Source organism: Vipera berus, assembly GCF_964194415.1.
Source record: "Vipera berus genome assembly, chromosome: 3".
Taxonomy (NCBI): domain Eukaryota; kingdom Metazoa; phylum Chordata; class Lepidosauria; order Squamata; family Viperidae; genus Vipera; species Vipera berus.
Genome location: NC_138204.1, coordinates 208,135,240 through 208,154,313, shown reverse-complemented (window position 1 = coordinate 208,154,313; position 19,074 = coordinate 208,135,240). Strand labels below are relative to the sequence as shown.

At 42.1% G+C, this 19,074-nt stretch overlaps 1 protein-coding gene across 8 annotated transcripts in view; it reads left to right on the top strand.

Annotated features, from left to right (window-relative positions):
* ST3GAL1 (ST3 beta-galactoside alpha-2,3-sialyltransferase 1) overlaps nucleotides 1-19,074 on the top strand; it is a 148,696-nt gene that overhangs the window by 43,188 nt on the left and 86,434 nt on the right. For 6 of the 8 annotated variants that reach the window (XR_014026087.1, XR_014026088.1, XR_014026089.1 and 3 more), the window contains exon 1: nucleotides 14,295-14,442. The exons of 1 other annotated variant lie outside the window; for it this stretch is intronic. The gene's annotated coding sequence lies outside the window, so the exon portion shown is untranslated. Of the gene's footprint in view, nucleotides 1-14,294; nucleotides 14,453-19,074 lie in introns of those variants that run through there. One more of the 8 variants, XM_081325006.1, reaches the window with a different exon arrangement.

Below are 19,074 nucleotides of genomic sequence, written 5' to 3'. Positions count from 1 at the left end.
TGAAAACCGATCATAAGTTACTTTTTTCAGTGCCGTTGTAACTTTGAATGATCGCTAAATTAACTGTTGAAAGTCGAGGGCTACCTGTACTGGATCCCCTTTTCTAACTTTCTCATAACCACTTAACTATGATGACTCTTAGTTTGAGAGCTCCTTGTTAAAAATGTTACGAGAGTTGTCCAAAAATGTTGTTCCTCCTGTCTTTAATGCATTTCTGGTAAGATTAAATTTTTAAAAGCTTACTCTGGTGCTAATTTTTTTTCTTCTGCTCATGATGATTACATAATAGGGGAAGCCAGGCACCACACAAGTTATGCAGCAAGTAAACACAGGGTCAGTCATAAAGGACTCAAATGTCTATACACTAATGCACAGAGTATGAACAGTAAGCAGGGTGAACTAGAAATTCAGGTACATGAAGGCAGATATGATATTGTTACCATTACAGAAACATGGTGGGACAAAACCTACCAATGGAACACACAGCTAGAGGGATTTAAACTATTTAAAAGAAACAGACTAAACAAAAGAGGAGGTGGAGTTGCTCTATATATAAGAAATAACTTTATCTCTACAGAAATAGAGCACAACAATGACAAAAACTGTAAACTTGAATGCATTTGGGTCAATATAAAAGGGGGGGGGAAATGACATTGCCATAGGTGTATACTATAGGCCGCCCAACCAAGCAGAGGAAATAGATGAACTTTTTGCTAGTCAGCTAACTAAAGTATGTAAGAAGCACATCACGATAGTAATGGGGGACTTTAATTACCCTGATATCAACTGGGAGACAAACTCTGCACCTAGTGGAAGATCAAACAGATTCCTGTCAAACCTAGCAGACAACTTTCTCTCCCAAAAAGTAGAGAAGGGAACTAGGGGATTAGCCATATTGGATTTAATTCTCACAAACAGAGATGAAATGATAGAAGGTGTCGAAGCCACAGGAACCTTGGGGGGAAGTGATCATGCAATATTGGAATTCAACTTTCTGGAGGCACAAGCAATAGAACACAGCCAAACTAGAGTCTTGGACTTTAAAAGAGCTAATTTCAATAAACTTATAGAGAGACCATGGGAAGAATTCCATGGATGAGAATCCTAAAGGGGAAAACAACTCAAGAAGCTTGGGAAATTTTGAAAAGTGAGATAATAAAGGCCCAGTCTAGTACAATACCAACAAAGAAGAAAAATAACAGCTCTCAAAAGAAACCAGCATGGCTGCATAAAGAACTCTCTGATAAATTGAAAGATAAAAAGGACAAGTATAAGAATTGGAAAAAGGGGCACATAACTAAGTCAGAATATCAGCAAATAGTCCATGCCTGCAAAGATGAAGTGAGGAAAGCTAAGGCTCAAAATGAACTAAGGCTTGCGACCAAAGTCAAAAATAACAAAAATGCTTCTTTCAACATATAAAAAATAAGAAAAAAGTTAAGGAAATGATTGGTCCATTAGTGGGGGAAAGTGGCAAGAAGGTGACAAGCAATAGGGAGAAAGCAGAACTATTTAATTCATTTTTTGCATCTGTCTTTACACAAAGGGAAAAAACAGTCCAACCTACCAAAACCAGTGCCATAAAAAACAGAATAGAAACGCAAGTTAAGATAGGCAAAAAAATGGTAAGTGAACACCTGTCCAGCCTAGATGAGTTCAAATCACCAGGGCCAGATGGATTACATCCCAAAGTTCTCAAGGAACTGGCAGACGTGATCTCAGAACCCCTGAACTATATTTTTCATAGATCCTGGAGCACTGGGAAACTACCAGAGGACTGGAAGAGAGCTGATGTAGTTCCCATCTTCAAAAAAGGGGAAAAACAGATCCAGGAAACTACAGACCTATCAGCCTGACCTCAATACCTGGGAAGATTCTGTAAAAGATAATCAAACAACAAATCAGCGAACACCTTGATGCGAACAAAGTTATCACTAAAAGTCAACATGGGTCTGTCAAAAACAGATCATGCCAGACAAATCTTATTACATTCTTTGACCAAGTGACAAAATTAGTGGACCAGAGGAATGCTGTAGATATAATTTACTTGGACTTCAGTAAGGCATTTCATAAAGTAGATCACAACCTACTACTTGATAAGATAGAAAAATGTGGGTTAGACAGCATTACCACCAGATGGATTCGTAGCTGGCTGACAGGCCGTACTCAGCGTGTGGTCCTCAATGGAACCGCATCTACATGGAAGGAAGTGTGTAGTGGGGTGCCCCAGGGCTCTGTTCTGGGCCCAGTGCTCTTCAATATCTTCATTAACGACTTGGATGAGGGGATAGATGGGGAAGTCATCAAATTTGCAGACGACACCAAGCTGGCAGGAATAGCCAATACTCCAGAAGATAGGCTTAAGATACAGAAGGATATGGACAGACTCAAACACTGGGCACTATCTAACAAAATGAAATTCAATGGTGAAAAAGTAAGGTTCTACATTTAGGCAGGAAAAATCAAATGCACAGGTATAGTATAGGTGGTACCTTGCTCAATAGTAGTAACTGAGAGGGATCTCGGAGTCCTAGTAGACAGTCACTTAAATATGAGCCAGCAGTGTGCTGCAGCTGCCAAAAAAGCCAACACAGTGCTAGGCTGCATTAACAGAGGGATAGAATCAAGATCAAGTGAAGTACTAATACCACTTTACAATGCCTTAGTAAGGCCACACCTGGAATACTGCATCCAGTTTTGGTCACCACGATGTAAAAAAGATGTCGAGACTCTAGAAAGGGTACAGAGAAGAGCAACAAAGATGATTAGGGGGCTGGAGGCCAAAACTTATAGGGAACGGTTGCTGGAATTGGGTATGTGTAGTTTAATGAAGAGAAGGATGAGGGGTGACATGATAGCAGTGTTCCAATATCTCAGGGGCTACCACAAAGAAGAGGGAGTGAAGCTATTCTCCAAAGCACCTGAGAGCAGGACAAGAAGCAATGGATGGAAACTAGTCAAGGAGAGAAGCAACCTAGAACTAAGGAGAAACTTCCTGACAGTTAGAACAATTAACCAGTAGAACAACCTGCCTCCAGAAGTGGTGAATGCTCCAACACTGGAGGTTTTTAAGAAGAGACTGGACAGCCATTTGCCTGAAATGGTATAGGGTTTCCTGCCTGAGCAGGGGGTTGGACTAGATGACCTCCAAGGTGCCTTCCAACTTCTTCTTCTTCTTCTTCTTCTTCTTCTTCTTCTTCTTCTTCTTCTTCTTCTTCTTCTTCTTCTTCTTCTTCTTCTTCTTCTTCTTCTTCTTCTTCTTCTTCTTCTTCTTCTTCTTCTTCTTCCTCTTCCTCTTCCTCTTCCTCTTCCTCTTCCTCTTCTTCTTCTTCTTCTTCTTCTTCTTCTTATTATTATTATTATTATTATTATTATTATTATTATTATTATTATTATTATTATTATAAACAATTTTTAAGTTACGCATTTATTAAGTGTCACAGGTCTCTCTTTTTTCCCCGTTTTGATGGGGATACTAAATGTGGGTTTGCTTGACAGTTTATCCTTGCTGTTGCTTTCTCATCAGCAACCTGAAATGTAACACCAGCTTGTATTTAAATAGGACACTGTGTTTAATTAATATCCTGATTAATTTTTGATGAGTAATTGCTTTCTAATTATCTGCTGAGCTTATTCTTTCTCTACCATATCACTCCAAGGTGAAGTGATGGATCAGCTCATCAAAGCTGAGGGAGCTCTGAATTGATTAAAATCTAATTCTTGGTGTATTTTTGAACCTGGGCAAAAACAAATGGCAGAGTGTTTCCGTTTCTTTGAGCAGCTTCCATAACCTCCTCCATGGCCTTCTTGATGAATGAGATGAAGATAAATGTTACTGTTAAATGACCCAGAGAAAGGATGCTCTTTTATAATATTGGGAGGGGCTAGAGAAATAAAACTGAATAGTTGACTGGAAAAGACAGGTTTTACAGCTTAATGTACTGATGTGATGATGTTCTACTAGGTAGGTATAGTTAGGGAGAAGGGGAGATCTTGAGGTCACATCAGATGAAAATGCTTTAGAACTGGGACATGGAGCTCCTCAACTTTTGAGACCTTACTGGTAGGGCAGAGATGTTCCGTGACCTAAGCCTCAAGGGGCTTAATGGGTGACAACCAACACCTTGGATCACATCTGAAATCACACAGAACCAGTGCAGCTCAGAGGACTTCATTTTGAATAAGGCAAAATGATGAATCATTAGTTGTAACTTCCAAGAAGCCATCCAAGTGTCTTCAAAGAGGACCAATTAAGAACTTCCAAAGTTAGTCCCAAGCAGGTTGCATTTGAGTAGATTTAAGTAGGTGGTTACTGAGTGGCGTGGTGACCTAGAGGTGGAGCTCTCGTCTCACAATCAGGAGGCGGTGAATTCGATCCTAGGTAGCAGCAGGCATTTCTCTAAGCGCAATGAGTAATTTTCTGCTGTGAACTCCATGTAGGCATCAGGAAGGGCATCCAGCCAGTAAATGCTCAGCTTCAATCAGTCACCCGAATCTCACCCCGAAGCAAGGAGTTATGGGTTTGTTAAAAGAAAAAGAAAAAGTAGGTGGTTACTAGGGCATGACTATCTGCAGTGCTTTTTTTTGTAAAAGAAAAAGGTGCCGGAACTCACACATGTCATATAACCCGCCTTGCCTACCCTACAAGGTTCCATCCAAAAAAGGTGCCAGAACTCCGTTTTGGGTGTTCTATGACAAAAAAAGCCCTGACTATCTGTGAGAAAAGCATAATTAGCACACAAGATGGATTTGTGCAACAGCCCTCATTGAGCAGGAGATGAAATTCCAAGAAAACCCTCCAATTGTGTACCAGTTCTGCCTAGGGAAATGTGGCCCTATTGAGAACTAGGATGATAAATTTCTGTGATCAGAAGCTCTTTGAAACCAAAGCCACAGGCATTGATCAGGTGGAATGGGGTTAGGGTGAAATCTCGAGTTACAAATTGCTTTATCAGCTCAATTAAGCTAATGTATTTTGGTGTTTCTGCCTTTCTGGAAACGTTTACGAAAATCAGCCAATGAGTTGTGGTTTATCTCATGTTTTCAAACTTCTCTCAGGGAAAATAAATTCTTTTGTGTATTTCTGCATAATTAGAGACATCTTTCCCCGAAGCATGTTCTGTGAAGATTAAAAGGAGAGAAGAAAGAGGAAAGATTTGTTCTTCCACAACATGATACGGGCAGCTGTATAAATTTAATAAATAAATAACAAACGGGTGAAATAAAGCTCTGGAAAGCACAAAACTTGCTTTTTGCTGTTTGTATGTTAGCTGAGGCCTTAACTGTTCTGAAACACAGAGGAGCCAGGAATTTAGAAAACGAAGTGTTATTCTCGTTCAGTGGAAAACCTGTGGGCAATCAAGTATTGCAAATTGGTGTACCAGGGACTGAAAACTAGCATGATTGAGAATGCAGAGTAGATATTCAACTGAGTACTATTCCTACCATATCATATTTAGCAATAATACACAAAGAAAAGGGTTTATTATATTGGCTCAGGCTTATGGTACACCAAATTGGAAAATACTGTAGTTTGTGGACAGAACACTTCAGCCCTTCAGCCCTATGCTTAGTATGGCTAAGCATAGAAACCTCTCCCTTTCCCCTCAGCATGGCTGGCTCAGGAATTCTGGGAGTTGAAGTCCACGAGTCATAAAGCAGCCTAGGCAACCTTGGCTCTTTTATGACTGGTGGACTTCAACTCCCAGAATTCCTGAGCCAGCATGGCTCAGCTTGGAAACCTCTCCATTTCTCCTCAGCATGGCTGGCTCAGGAATTCTGGGAGTTGAAGTCCACCAGTCATAAAAGAGCCAAGGTTGCCTACCCCTGCTTAGCCACTTCTATTGAAAACTTGACTGTTTTCTGAGATCCTGGGACAAGGTGGATATTGAGCCCCTATGAGATGTTGTGTCAAAAGAATAATCTGGAGTTCCAACTTGAGCCGGGATTGCACAAGAATAAATAAAAATGAGGTCCAGACAGCTGTGAGGAAAGAAGAAATATTTATTCCTAAAAGCAAAGTGTCTGCTTTAGGGGCAACTACAGAGAAATGGAGCACAATGGCAGACTTTTATAGGGGGACCATGTCCATGGTGTGGAAGTTTGTATGTGCTGATTCGAGGGTGACACTTGGGGGGGCATGTGTGTAGGTATGTCATCCATTAAATTTATTCTTGTGAACATGCAAGTTCTGCTGGGAGACCTAATTTAATTAACACTATTTATGTTTATAGACCTTCTCTTTTGATATGTGGATTAGGTCCGGGTAAATTAGTTTGAGTAAAATATTTCTTCCCCCCCCCAAACCTTTTGCTATTTGTACTTGATTAACTTAGATTCAGCTTAGCTATCAATTATCTAGTGGAGATGCTGATTCTCAGCCCATCGTGGATTCTGTTAATGTTTAAGGGAAAATGGAGATAGCATAAAGAATAAAATATATTTTGATATAAAACTTCTCACGGTTGGTAAAACAGTTTGCTTCTGGTACTTGACGCTTCTTTTCTTTTTGTTAATCTAAAGCTGCACAGAGTCCTTTGGAGTCATGTGGCTTCTTCCATGTGTTCAACCACTGGAATAAATGTCCACTATAGCAGAGCAAGGTAGCACACACAAGAGACACAGCTATGCAAAGATGCCACACCAAAGCAACTGTTTATTAAAAAAAAAAAAGATTGAAGTCTTTGGTTTGTGCTAATTGTTTGTTTTTATGGCTTTGTGCACTTTCATTGTAATAGGCAATAAAATACAAAGTGCAGGGCTTATAGTTTGTGGGCTTTTCACATACATCAAACTGACAACCTCTCTAGTTTTCAGCAAGGTCAAACAGTAAATTCAGGGTGTTGTTATCACATGAAACTGGGGGGTTTATATTGTACTGTCAATTACTGACTTTTTAAAAAGAGAGAATTATTGGGTAGGTGTGGTTTGGAGGAATAACATTTCACCCACAATTCAACTCTTCAACCCTAAAGAAACTATTAACTTTTATCAAAATAAGTAGATGTCTTTCCTTCCTTCCTTCCTTCCTTCCTTCCTTCCTTCCTTCCTTCCTTCCTTCCTTCCTTCCTTCCTTCCTTCCTTCCTTCCTTCCCCTTTCAATCCATCCAGATATTAAGGGGAACCCCAAGACTTACATTTGTACCCCCCTCCAGTCATTCATGTCTTGTAAGCCGCCCTGAGTCTTCGGAGAAGGGCGGGATATAAATGGAATTTTTAAAAAAAAATGAAGGGGAAGGGGCAGCCAGAACAGAAAATGAGCCACAGCAGTAAAGCAAAAAAAACAATTCCTTTTCTTTAACATTAAGGCTTCAAAAATGAGGTGTTTCCTGTCTCCACCACACAGCAGGATAAGATGGCGTTAGCGAAGTAAGACGGCATTTCTACAGCTTCTGAAGGCATTTGCGTTTTCCATTAAACAAAAAACAAAAAAAATCCCTTGGTACAATTTTATTCAAAATAAGTTGCAAGCCACATCATTTTCTTTGAGAAGCACAAAGAACTGCCAGTTGAGCAGCGTGTGAATTTAATAAATAAGCAGCAGCAGCAAGGAGCCATCTTACAAGTGTTAAGTTGTGCCACAGTGAATTAGGCGAGCTGTCTCTTTGGCCATAAATGACATTTTCCCTATATTTGACCTAAGACATGGGTGTCAAACTCACCGCGTCACGTGACGTGTGTCGTATCGTGACATTTTTCACATTGCTGGACCTGGGGTGAGTGCGGCCTCCGTATGATGCAACCAGCTTGCGGGGGCGGCAGTTTGACACCCCTGACCTAGGATAATGTTTTAGATAGGTCTTAATACCTATTTAAAACATTTGTTTTCAAGATTTAGAAGAACCCATGCTAGCTAGGGAATTTGGGGAGCTGAAGCCCACAAGTCTTAAAGATGCCAAGATTGGACCCCCCTGGTTTAAAAGTCCCTTTGTTGTTGTTTTTGTTGGTGTTTTCTGTCCAGAATTTTTTATTTTTTATTTTTTTAATTTTAATTCCATTTATATCCCGCCCTTCTCCGAAGACTCAGGGCGGCTTACAAGCTTAGCAGTAGCCTTCATTCTATGTATTGTTGTTGTTGTTGTTGTTAGTTGCGAAGTCGTGTCCAACCCATCGCGACCCTATGGACAATGTTCCTCCAGGCCTTCCTGTCCTCTACCATCTTCTGGAGTCCATCTAAGCTCACGCCTACTGCTTCAATGACTCCATCCAGCCACCTCATTCTCTGTCGTCCCCTTCTTCTATTGCCCTCAATCTTTCCCAGCATTAGGCTCTTCTCCAGTGAGTCCTTCCTTCTCATTAGGTGGCCAAAGTATTTGAGTTTTAGCTTCAGGATCTGGCCTTCCACACACACCCCAAGCGGCATTATTACAAAGTCAGCTTAATTGCCCCCAACAATCTGGGTCCTCATTTTACCTACCTCGGAAGGATGGAAGGCTGAGTCAACCTTGAATTCACCTGTGGATCAGGGGTGGTTGAGATGGATACATGCCTAGCAGAGTTGTCATGGATGTTTTTAACCTTCCAAGAAAAGGAAATAAGAGAGAAGGGGGAAAAAAAGATTAAAATTCCCCCTGGGGAAAACAAAGAAATTCCCCCCATAAAAGGTTAACTTATAAACCTATCTTATCCTTTTGTAGCCAAGGTAAGACAGTAATTCCTCATACGTCATTATTTCAAAATGTACCTTCCCAGGGTTCTGGAAATAAAGTCAGATTGTTTTTAATGGGGTTTGGTATAAGGAAGTAGCTTGTCTTTTCATCAAAAAAGGCCAAAGGGAAAAAGTGATGCCTACGATTTTTGTTGTTAGTTGCGAAGTCGTGTCCGACCCATCGCGACCCTATGGACAATGATCCTCCAGGCCTTCCTGTCCTCTACCATCTTCTGGAGTCCATCTAAGCTCACGCCTCCTGCTTCAATGACTCCATCCAGCCACCTCATTCTCTGTCGTCCCCTTCTTCTCTTGCCCTCAACCTTTCCCAGCATTAGGCTCTTCTCCAGTGAGTCCTTCCTTCTCATTAGGTGGCCAAAGTATTTGAGTTTCAACTTCAGGATCTGGCCTTCTAAAGAGCAGTCAGGGTTGATCTCCTCTAGGACTGACCAAACCGCCTTGCAGTCCAAGGAACTCGCAGGATGCCTACGATAAAGGAAGGAATTAAAAATACCAACCAGAAACTTGATGAAGAATAACCTTGCATAGGGAAAAGATTGTGGCATATACAGATAATCCTTGAATTACAACAGTTCTTTTATTGACCGTTCAAAGTTACAATGGCACTTTAAAAAAAAAGCGACTTATAACCAGTTTTACGACTGTAGTAGCATCCCCTTGGTGTCATCGGATCAAAATTGACACGCTTGGCAATTGACTCATATTTATGATGGTTGCAGGGTCACGTGATCCCCTTTTCTGACTTTCTGACAAGCAAAGTCAAAGGGGGAAGAAGCCAGATTCACTTAACAACCCTGTTACTAATTTAACAACTGCCATGATTCACTTAACAACTCTGGCAAGAATGGTTGCAAAATGGGGCAAAACTCACTGAAATGTTTCACTCAGCAACAAAATTGTGATGGTAAGTCGAGGACTACCTGGACCACAATTGATGCAAATGAGTGAAGGCTTGCTCACTTTTAAAGTAGCAATAGTGTTCTGTTTACTCGGGAGAAGTCAGAGGCAGGTTGCTCCCAGAAAAGCATGTGGAATAATGCCAGCTTGGATTCCTCATGGGATAAAATTGTCCTTTTTTTATTATTCTTCAGCCTTTGGGGCAAGCAAAAGCAGCCGAGTTAAATCAGCAAGCTACTTTTGCTTTAAGCCATTCCTCCCCCTGGGGGGGGTGTGGTGGACTCCTTTAGCAATACATGAGTCCTTCCCAACAAATCACATGATTTACAAATAAGGCCTCTTGCATTCAACAAACTGCAAAAGGGCACTGCACTTAAGCTAAATGACCTGGGCTGCCTTTTGCAAAAAGAAAAAAAAAAGAAAAAAAACAAAGACCACAGCATTTCTCTCTCTCTCTCTCTGGGAGCTGCAGTTCCAGTATATTTGGGGAAAAAAGACCAGGTTGAGAACAGCTGTGCCACATCTACATCAACTGCTGTTAATTCCAACCTTCCCTGTTAGTGCAAAGAGGCGCCTGACCTGGTTGAATACTGTCCCAGGATCTCGGAGCCAGAAACATTCCAGCCAACTTGATGGCTCACAGCTGCTTCTTTCATTGTTTCCAGAGAAGAAAAATGCTTGAGAGTAATACGGTTCTCTTTCACATATAGAGCACTGCATAGATCAAGGGTCTTCAAACTTGGCCCTTTTATGACTTGTGGACTTCAACTCCCAGAATTCCTCAGCCAGGCACGTGTGCCTGGCTGAGGAATTCTGGGAGTTGAAGTCCACAAGTCATAAAAGGGCCAAGTTTGAAGACCCTTGGCATAGATTGTCTCCACCTCCTTTCGTTGACCCATTATAAATTTCAAGCTAATCCAGACATGTCAAACACAAGGCCCCGGGGGCCAGATCCAGCCCGCAAAGTGGTTTCATGTGGCCCCCAAAGCCATCCTGGAAACAGGGAACGGCCCCCACTGCCTTGGCCCTGGCCCAGAGACCCTCCTCCTGCCAGAGACCCCCAGATCTGTCCCACTCCTGCCCAGGCCCCAGGCACCCTTGATGCCAATAATGTAGAGCTGGCCATGCCCACCCAGTAGGCCATACGCACTCCAGCTGCGCCCACCCAGTAGGCCGCGCCCACCCTGGCCATACCCCCCGCCCCCCCCCCGGGCAACCACAATGCTGATGCGGCCCTCAATGAAATTGAGTTTGACACCCCTGACCTAATCCATCCAGTTACACCAGGAGTCTTCAAACTTGGCCCTTGTATGATTTGTAGACTTCAACTCCCAGAATTCCTCAGCCAGGCACACCAGGTTTGAAGACCCCCTGAGTTACATCATTACAAGCCTTTAAGCTTTCCTTCCTTCCTTCCTTCCTTCCTTCCTTCCTTCCTTCCTTCCTTCCTTCCTTCCTTCCTTCCTTCCTTCCTTCCTTCCTTCCTTCCTTCCTTCCATGAATCATCAGATCAGATCACAAGGAAAGCCCAAATACTGAAATAATTCTTTGGGGGAATCTCAATCGTGGGTTTTACTGCTTTAAATAACAAGTGTTCCATGTTATCCTCTCAAACACAGATCCACACTCTGGGCGAGTATGTGGGCGCTACTTTTTGCCTTGAATTTTTAGAGAAACTAAACTGAAGGACGGTAACTCCCTTGAAGTGAGCTGAGGCTGAATATAGGTAGTCTTTAACTTAATGATCATAATCGAGCCCGACTTTGAGGCAAGACAGGAAACCATGGTTGGAAACTAACCAAGGCATGAAACAACCTAGACCTAAGGAGAAATTTCCTAACAGTGAGAACGATTAACCCAAGGGTCTTCAAACTTGGCCCTTTTATGACTTGTGGACTTCAACTCCCAGAATTCCTCAGCCAGCATGCCTGGCTGAGGAATTCTGGGAGTTGAAGTCCACAAGTCATAAAAGGGCCAAGTTTGAAGACCCTTGGATTAACCAGTGGAACCGCTTGCCTCCAGAAGTTGTGGGTGCTCCGTCTTTGGAGACTTTCAAAAAGAGACTGGACATTCATTTGTCTGAAACGGTTTAGGGTCTCCTGCTGAGCAGGGGGTTGGACTAGATGACCTCCAAGGTCCCTTCCAACTCAATTATTCCATGTGCTACATTTCTGTTGCTAAGAAAAGACATTAAGTGAGTTTTGCCTCATTTTTTGCCACAGTTCCTAAATGTATCATTTGTTAAGTTAGTAACACCGTTGCTGGGTGAATCTGGCTTTTCCCCATTGATTTTGCTTGCCGAAAGGTCACAAAAGGTGATACATGAGCCTGGGATACTGCAAATTATGTTTGGCCAGTTGCCAAACATCTGAATTTTGATCACGTGACCATGGGGATGCTGCAGCGGATTTAAGAGTGAAAAGCGGTCATAAGCCCCCCTTTTTTCCCAGTGGTCTTGTAACTTTGGTCACTTATCACTAATGGTGATAAGTCAAGGACTATCTGTTTTCAGCTTGGAAAATGGCTTGGTGCAAAAGCGTTCCTTGTTTACTGTCCCTTCTACGTAGCCTAGGTTTTCTTGCTCTTTTCCCTCGTACTCCTTCTATTACAAATATTTTCCCTTTGTTTTCTTTCTGTTTTGTTTTTGTTTATTTAACTTTTGTCATCAAAAATTGAGAAATTCTTATAGGTCGTCCTGGCTTAAGAGAGCCGTCCAAAGTTGCAACAGACTTCAAAAAAGCAATTTATAACCTGTCCTCAAACTTAACAACGATTGCTTCACCTGCCAACTCCCTCTTTCCCCCCCCCCGCCCCCCCCAAGTCATGCAAATGCATTTTGGGTGCTTGCCAACCAACTAACATTGGCAACCCATTGCGACATCCTGTGATCAGGTGACCACAATTTGGAACCTTTTTTCAGCCTTTTCCAGCAGAATTGCTATTTTACAGCCACTGGAATATGCTGGATTCAACTGTGGGATTGACTTAAGGATCACTTTTTGACTGTTGTAAAAAGGGTCGCGAAATCAAATTGGATCGGGTGGTGCTTATGACTGTAGTTGTGGGCTCCATGGTGATCAGAAGCCAGGGACATATGTATTCAGATCTGACTCGCACAAAATCTTTTTTGTTGTTGTTAGTTGCAAAGTCATGTCCGACCCATCGTGACCCCATGGGCAACATTCCTCCAGGCCTTCCTGTCCTCTACCATCTTCTGGAGTCCATTTAGGCTCACGCCTACTGCTTCAGTGACTCCATCCAGCCACCTCATTCTCTGTCGTCCCCTTCTTCTCTTGCCCTCAACCTTTCCCAGCATTAGGCTCTTCTCCAGTGAGTCCTTCCTTCTCATTAGGTGGCCAAAGGATTTGAGTTTCAACTTCAGGATCTGGCCTTCTAAAGAGCAGTCAGGGTTGATCTCCTCTAGGACTGACCGGTTTGATCGCCTTGCAGTCCAAGGGACTCGCAGGAGTCTTCTCCATACCCTAGTTCAAAAGCTTCAATTCTTTGGCGCTCAGCCTTTCTTATGGTCCAACTTTCACAGCCATACATTGCAACTGGGAAGACCATAGCCTTGACTATACGCACTTTTGTTGGCAGGGTGATGTCTGCTTTTTAGTGTGCTCCATTAGAGTGGTATCATCCGCATATCTTAGATTGTTGATGTTTCTCCCGGCAATCTTAATTCCAACTTTTGAGTCATCTAGCCCTGCCTTTCTCATGATGTGCTCTGCATATAAGTTAAACAGTCCAAGGGACTCACAGGATTCTTCTCCAGCACCATAGTTCAAAGGCTTCAATTTTTTGGTGCTCAGCCTTTCTTATGGTCCAACTTTCATTGCCATACATTGCAACTGGGAAGACCATAGCCTTGATTATACGCACCTTTGTTGACAGGGTGATGTCTCTGCTTTTTAGTGTGCTGTCTAGGTTTGTCATGGCTTTCCTCCCCAGGAGCAAGCGTCTTTTAATTTCTTGGCTGCAGTCCCCATCTGCAGTGATCTTGGAGCCCAGGAAAATAAAATCTGTCACTACCTCCATTTCTTCCCCATCTATTTGCCAGGAATTGAGAGGGCCGGATGCCATGATCTTGGTTTTCTTAATGTTTAGTTTCAAACAAAATCTTACGTGGCATAATCAAGTTGTCAGAAGATTTTCCTGCCTGCTTTGGAAGATGCCTTCCTTTTAAAGTTCACTCATACAAACCGGTAGGTCAGCTTTAAATAGATCCATACTGTTGGGAAAGTCACTGTTCATTCCCTTTCGTGTCCCTTCCTAGGTTTAAATCCCTCTCTCTGTCTCTGCATCCTTGCCCTCATTCCCACACCAGGCTGTTGTTAGCTTACTAGAGCGATAGATCTATATGTTTGTTTGTTTGTTTTTATCCTAATATTTGAACAGGGCTGATTTTGATTCTGCAAAAAAGGCCAAAAGAGTTAATCCACCCCTTCTGCTTTTGAATTAGAGCTTTTCTTTCCTTTCTTTGCTAAAATAAAAATAAACGCATTGCTTCATTGCCTCGTTCCTTCCTGCGTCACCTGTCCTTTGGCCCTCGGAGGAAGTCGGCATCTTAAGCTTCCAACTAACTATCCCTCTGTAATCTGAACTGTGCAGACGTGGTTTCCTCTGCTTTCCTGATCGGGTTAAATGGCATCTAGCCTGGGAGGGTGGGGTCTCACCAACACAAGCCACAAAAGTTGTTCCGTTTGTCACTCACTTCGGCTTCAAACGTTGCCACTCCGTTCGATGTGCAGTTGGGAAAAAAATGTACTGCTGGGTGTAAACTTGGACTGCCAGAGGGGAGAACGCAGCAGCGACGTGAAGAATCTTAAGTAGAAAGGCAACCTCACGGGGTCTGAGACCCTTCCTCAACATCCCCTGTAAGTAGAGGTGAAATTCCGGATTGTCAATTTTACAGACGGTGGAAGAATTTAAAACCATCATCTTAAGGCTTTTTTCTCTTCCTCTCCTCCTCCTCCTCCTCTGCTTTCTTCCCCGAACGAGGGAAAACTCATTTCTTGGTGTGAAATACTTCTTGGATAAATGTTTTCCCCCCCTACCGTAATAGTTCCTTATTATATAAGGCAATGAAGGTGTCTTTATGGGTGATGGGAAATCATAAGCTCAAGGGGTGCTCGTTTGCTAAATGCACACATTTTTCCCCCTGTTATTATCAATAGATGGATATATATATATACACCTTTAGTTCTACGCGGGGAAAAACCCGAATAACCAAAGATCCATATATATATATTTATATATATATAAAAAATAAAGGGAACAGAAAATAAGACATCCTACTATTAAATACAGTACATTGTGTTTTTTAAGTGTTCCCTTTATTTTTTTGAGCAAAAAAATAAAGGGAACACAAGATAAGACATCCTACTATTAAATACAGTACATTGTGTTGTTTAAGTGTTCCCTTTTTTTTTGATATATATATATATATATATATATATATATATATATATATATATATATATATATATATATATATATATATATATATATATATATGTGTGTGTGTGTGTGTGTGTGTGTGTGTGTGTGTGTGTGTGTGTGTGTGTAAATTACTAACAAAGAATTAAAGGGAAACTGAGATGCATTTCTGACTCCTTAGTCGTCATCAGTCAGCTATACCCTTCTGAGATTCGAACCTGGGCTGATTGCATACAAGGCAATCAGCCCAGGTTCGAATCTCAGAAGGGTATAGCTGACTGATGATGACTAAGGAGTCAGAAATGCATCTCAGTTTCCCTTTAATTCTTTGTTAGTAATTTACACAAATATATGAATTGTCCGGTGTGACTACTGCCTGTTTGATAGCCTTCAAGATAGGCTGAAAACAGGAAATAAAGATTTGCCCCATGTTTGGGGCCTAGCAAGGTAATCTAAATAGTTAACATTTGAAACATATATATATATATATATATATATATATATATATATATATATATATATATATATATGTATATGTATATGTATATGTATATGTATATGTATATGTATATGTATATGTGTGTGTGTGTGTGTGTGTGTGTGTGTAAATTTTTTAGATTACACAAATATGAGCTGTCACTGTTGTGACTACTGCCTGTCGATGGCCTTCGGTTAGGCTGAAACAGGAAATAAAGATTTGTCCCATGTTTGGGGCCTAGCAAGGTAATCTAACCCCTTCATGGATTACTGCCTTGTCGTGGCGAAGGGGCTTGCGTAATTCAATGAAGCTATGAGCTATGCCGTGCAGGGCCACCCAAGACGGACAGGTCATAGCTGAGAGTTCTGACAAAACGTGATCCACTGGAGAAGGAAATGGCAACCCACTCCAGTATCTTTGCCATGAAAACCCTATGGACAGTACCAAAAGGCAAAACGATATGACGCTGGAAGATGAGCCCCTCAGGTCGGAAGGCGTCCAATATGCTACTGGGGAAGAGCAGAGGGCTAGTACTAGTAGCGCCAGAAAGAATGAAGCGACTGGGCCAAAGCCGAAAGGACGCTCAGCTGTGGATGTGTCTGGTGGTGAAAGGAAAGTCCGATGCTGTAAAGATTTTTTCTCCATAGGAACCTGGAATGTAAGATCCATGAATCAAGGAAAGCTGGACGTGGTCAAACAAGAGATGACAAGACTGAACATCGACATCTTAGGTATCAGCGAACTAAAATGGACAGGAATGGGTGAATTTAATTCAGATGACCACCAGGTATACTACTGCGGGCAAGAATCCCTCAGAAGAAATGGAGTAGCCTTCATAGTCAATAAAAGAGTAGGAAAATCAATACTGGGATACAATCCTCAAAATGACAGAATGATCTCAGTTCGAATCCAAGGCAAACCATTCAATATCACAGTAGTCCAAGTCTATGCCCCAACCACCAGTGCTGAAGAGGATGAAATTGACCGGTTCTATGAAGCCCTACAACACCTTATAGAACTAACACCAAAAAATGATGTCCTTATCATCATGGGGGATTGGAATGCTAAAGTAGGAAGCCAAAAGATAACCGGAATAACAGGCAAGTTTGGCCTTGGAGTACAAAATGAAGCAGGGCACAGGCTGATAGAATTTTGTCAAGAGAATACGATGGTCATAGCAAACACTCTTTTCCAACAACCCAAGAGACGGCTCTACACATGGACATCACCAGACGGTCATCACAGAAATCAGATTGACTATATGCTCTGCAGCCAAAGATGGAGAAGCTCTATACAGTCAGTAAAAACAAGACCAGGAGCTGACTGTGGCTCAGACCATGAGCTTCTCCTTGCAAAGTTTAAGCTTAAACTGAAGAAAGTAGGGAAAAGCACTAGGCCACTCAGGTATGAATTAAATCATATCCCTGTTGAATATACAGTAGAGGTGACAAATAGATTTAAGGAATTAGATCTGATAGACAGAGTGCCTGAAGAACTATGGACAGAGGTTCGCGACATTGTACAACAGGTAGCAACCAAAACCATCCCAAAGAAAAAGAAATGCAAGAAAGCAAAATGGCTGTCTGAGGAAGCTTTGCAAATAGCTAAGGAAAGGAGGGAAGCGAAAGGCAAGGGAGAAAAACATAGATATGCCCAATTGAATGCAGAATTCCAGAGAATAGCTAGAAGAGATAAGAATGCCTTCTTAAATGAACAGTGCAAAGAAATAGAAGAAAACAATAGAATAGGGAGGACCAGAGATCTTTTCAAGAAAATTGGAGAGATGAAGGGAACGTTTAATGCAAAAATGGGCATGATAAAGGACCAAAATGGCAGGGACCTAACAGAGGCAGAAGAGATTAAGAAGAGGTGGCAAAATTACACAGAAGAACTATACAAGAATGAGCTTAATGTCCCTGATAATCACAATGAGGTGGTCACTGACCTCGAGCCAGACATCCTAGAATGTGAAGTGAAGTGGGCCTTAGAAAAGCTGAGCAACAACAAAGCTAGTGGAGGTGACAGTATTCCAGCTGAGCTATTCAAAATCTTAAAAGACAGTGCAGTAAAAGTGCTACACTCAATTTGCCAGCAAATTTGGAAAACTCAACAGTGGCCACAGGATTGGAAAAGATCAGTTTACATTCCAATTCCAAAGAAAGGCAGTGCCAAAGAATGTTCAAACTATCGCACCATTGCACTCATTTCTCATGCTAGTAAAGTCATGCTTAAAATCCTACAAGCTAGACTTCAGCAGTATGTGGATCGAGAACTACCAGAAGTACAGGCAGGATTTCGAAGAGGCAGAGGAACTAGAGATCAAATTGCCAACATACGCTGGATCATGGAGAAAGCTAGAGAGTTCCAGAAAAACATCTACTTCTGCTTCATTGACTATGCTAAAGCCTTTGATTGTGTGGATCATAACAAACTGTGGCAAGTTCTTAAAGAGATGGGAGTACCAGACCATCTTATTTGTCTCTTGAGAAACCTATATGCGGGCCAAGAAGCAACAGTGAGAACTGGACACGGAACCACTGATTGGTTCAAAATTGGGAAAGGAGTCCGGCAAGGCTGTATACTGTCGCCCTGCCTATTTAACTTATATGCAGAGCACATCATGAGAAAGGCAGGGCTAGATGAATCAAAAGTTGGAATTAAGATTGCCGGAAGAAATATCAACAACCTAAGATACGCAGATGATACCACTCTAATGGCAGAAAGTGAAGAAGAACTAAAGAGCCTCTTGTTGCGGGTGAAGAAGGAGAGTGCAAAACTTGGGTTGAAACTTAACATTAAGAAAACCAAGATCATGGCATCTGGCCCTCTCAATTCCTGGCAAATAGATGGGGAAGAAATGGAGGTAGTGACAGATTTTATTTTCCTGGGCTCCAAGATCACTGCAGATGGGGACTGTAGCCAAGAAATTAAAAGACGCTTGCTCCTGGGGAGGAAAGCCATGACAAATCTAGACAGCACACTAAAAAGCAGAGACATCACCCTGTCAACAAAAGTGCGTATAGTCAAGGCTATGGTCTTCCCAGTTGCAATGTATGGCAGTGAAAGTTGGACCATAAGAAAGGCTGAGCGCCAAAGAATTGAGGCCTTTGAACTATGGTGCTGGAGAAGACTCCTGCGAGTCCCTTGGACTGCAAGGCGATCAAACCGGTCAGTCCTAGAGGAGATCAATCCTGACTGCTCTTTAGAAGGCCAGATCCTGAAGCTAAAACTCAAATACTTTGGCCACCTAATGAGAAGGAAGGACTCACTGGAGAAAAGCCTAATGCTGGGAAAGATCGAGGGCAATAGAAGAAGGGGACGACAGAGAATGAGGTGGCTGGATGGAGTCACTGAAGCAGTAGGCGTGAGCTTAAATGGACTCCAGAAGATGGTAGAGGACAGAAAGGCCTGGAGGAATGTTGTCCATAGGGTCGCGATGGGTCGGACACGACTTCGCAGCTAACAACAACAACAACAAAGGTAATCTAAAATAGTTAACAAGCATTTAAAACATATATATACATAAAGAGAGAGAGAGAGAGAGAGAGAGATTTCTTGGGAGCCGCATTTGGACTGATTGGGAAACATGGCA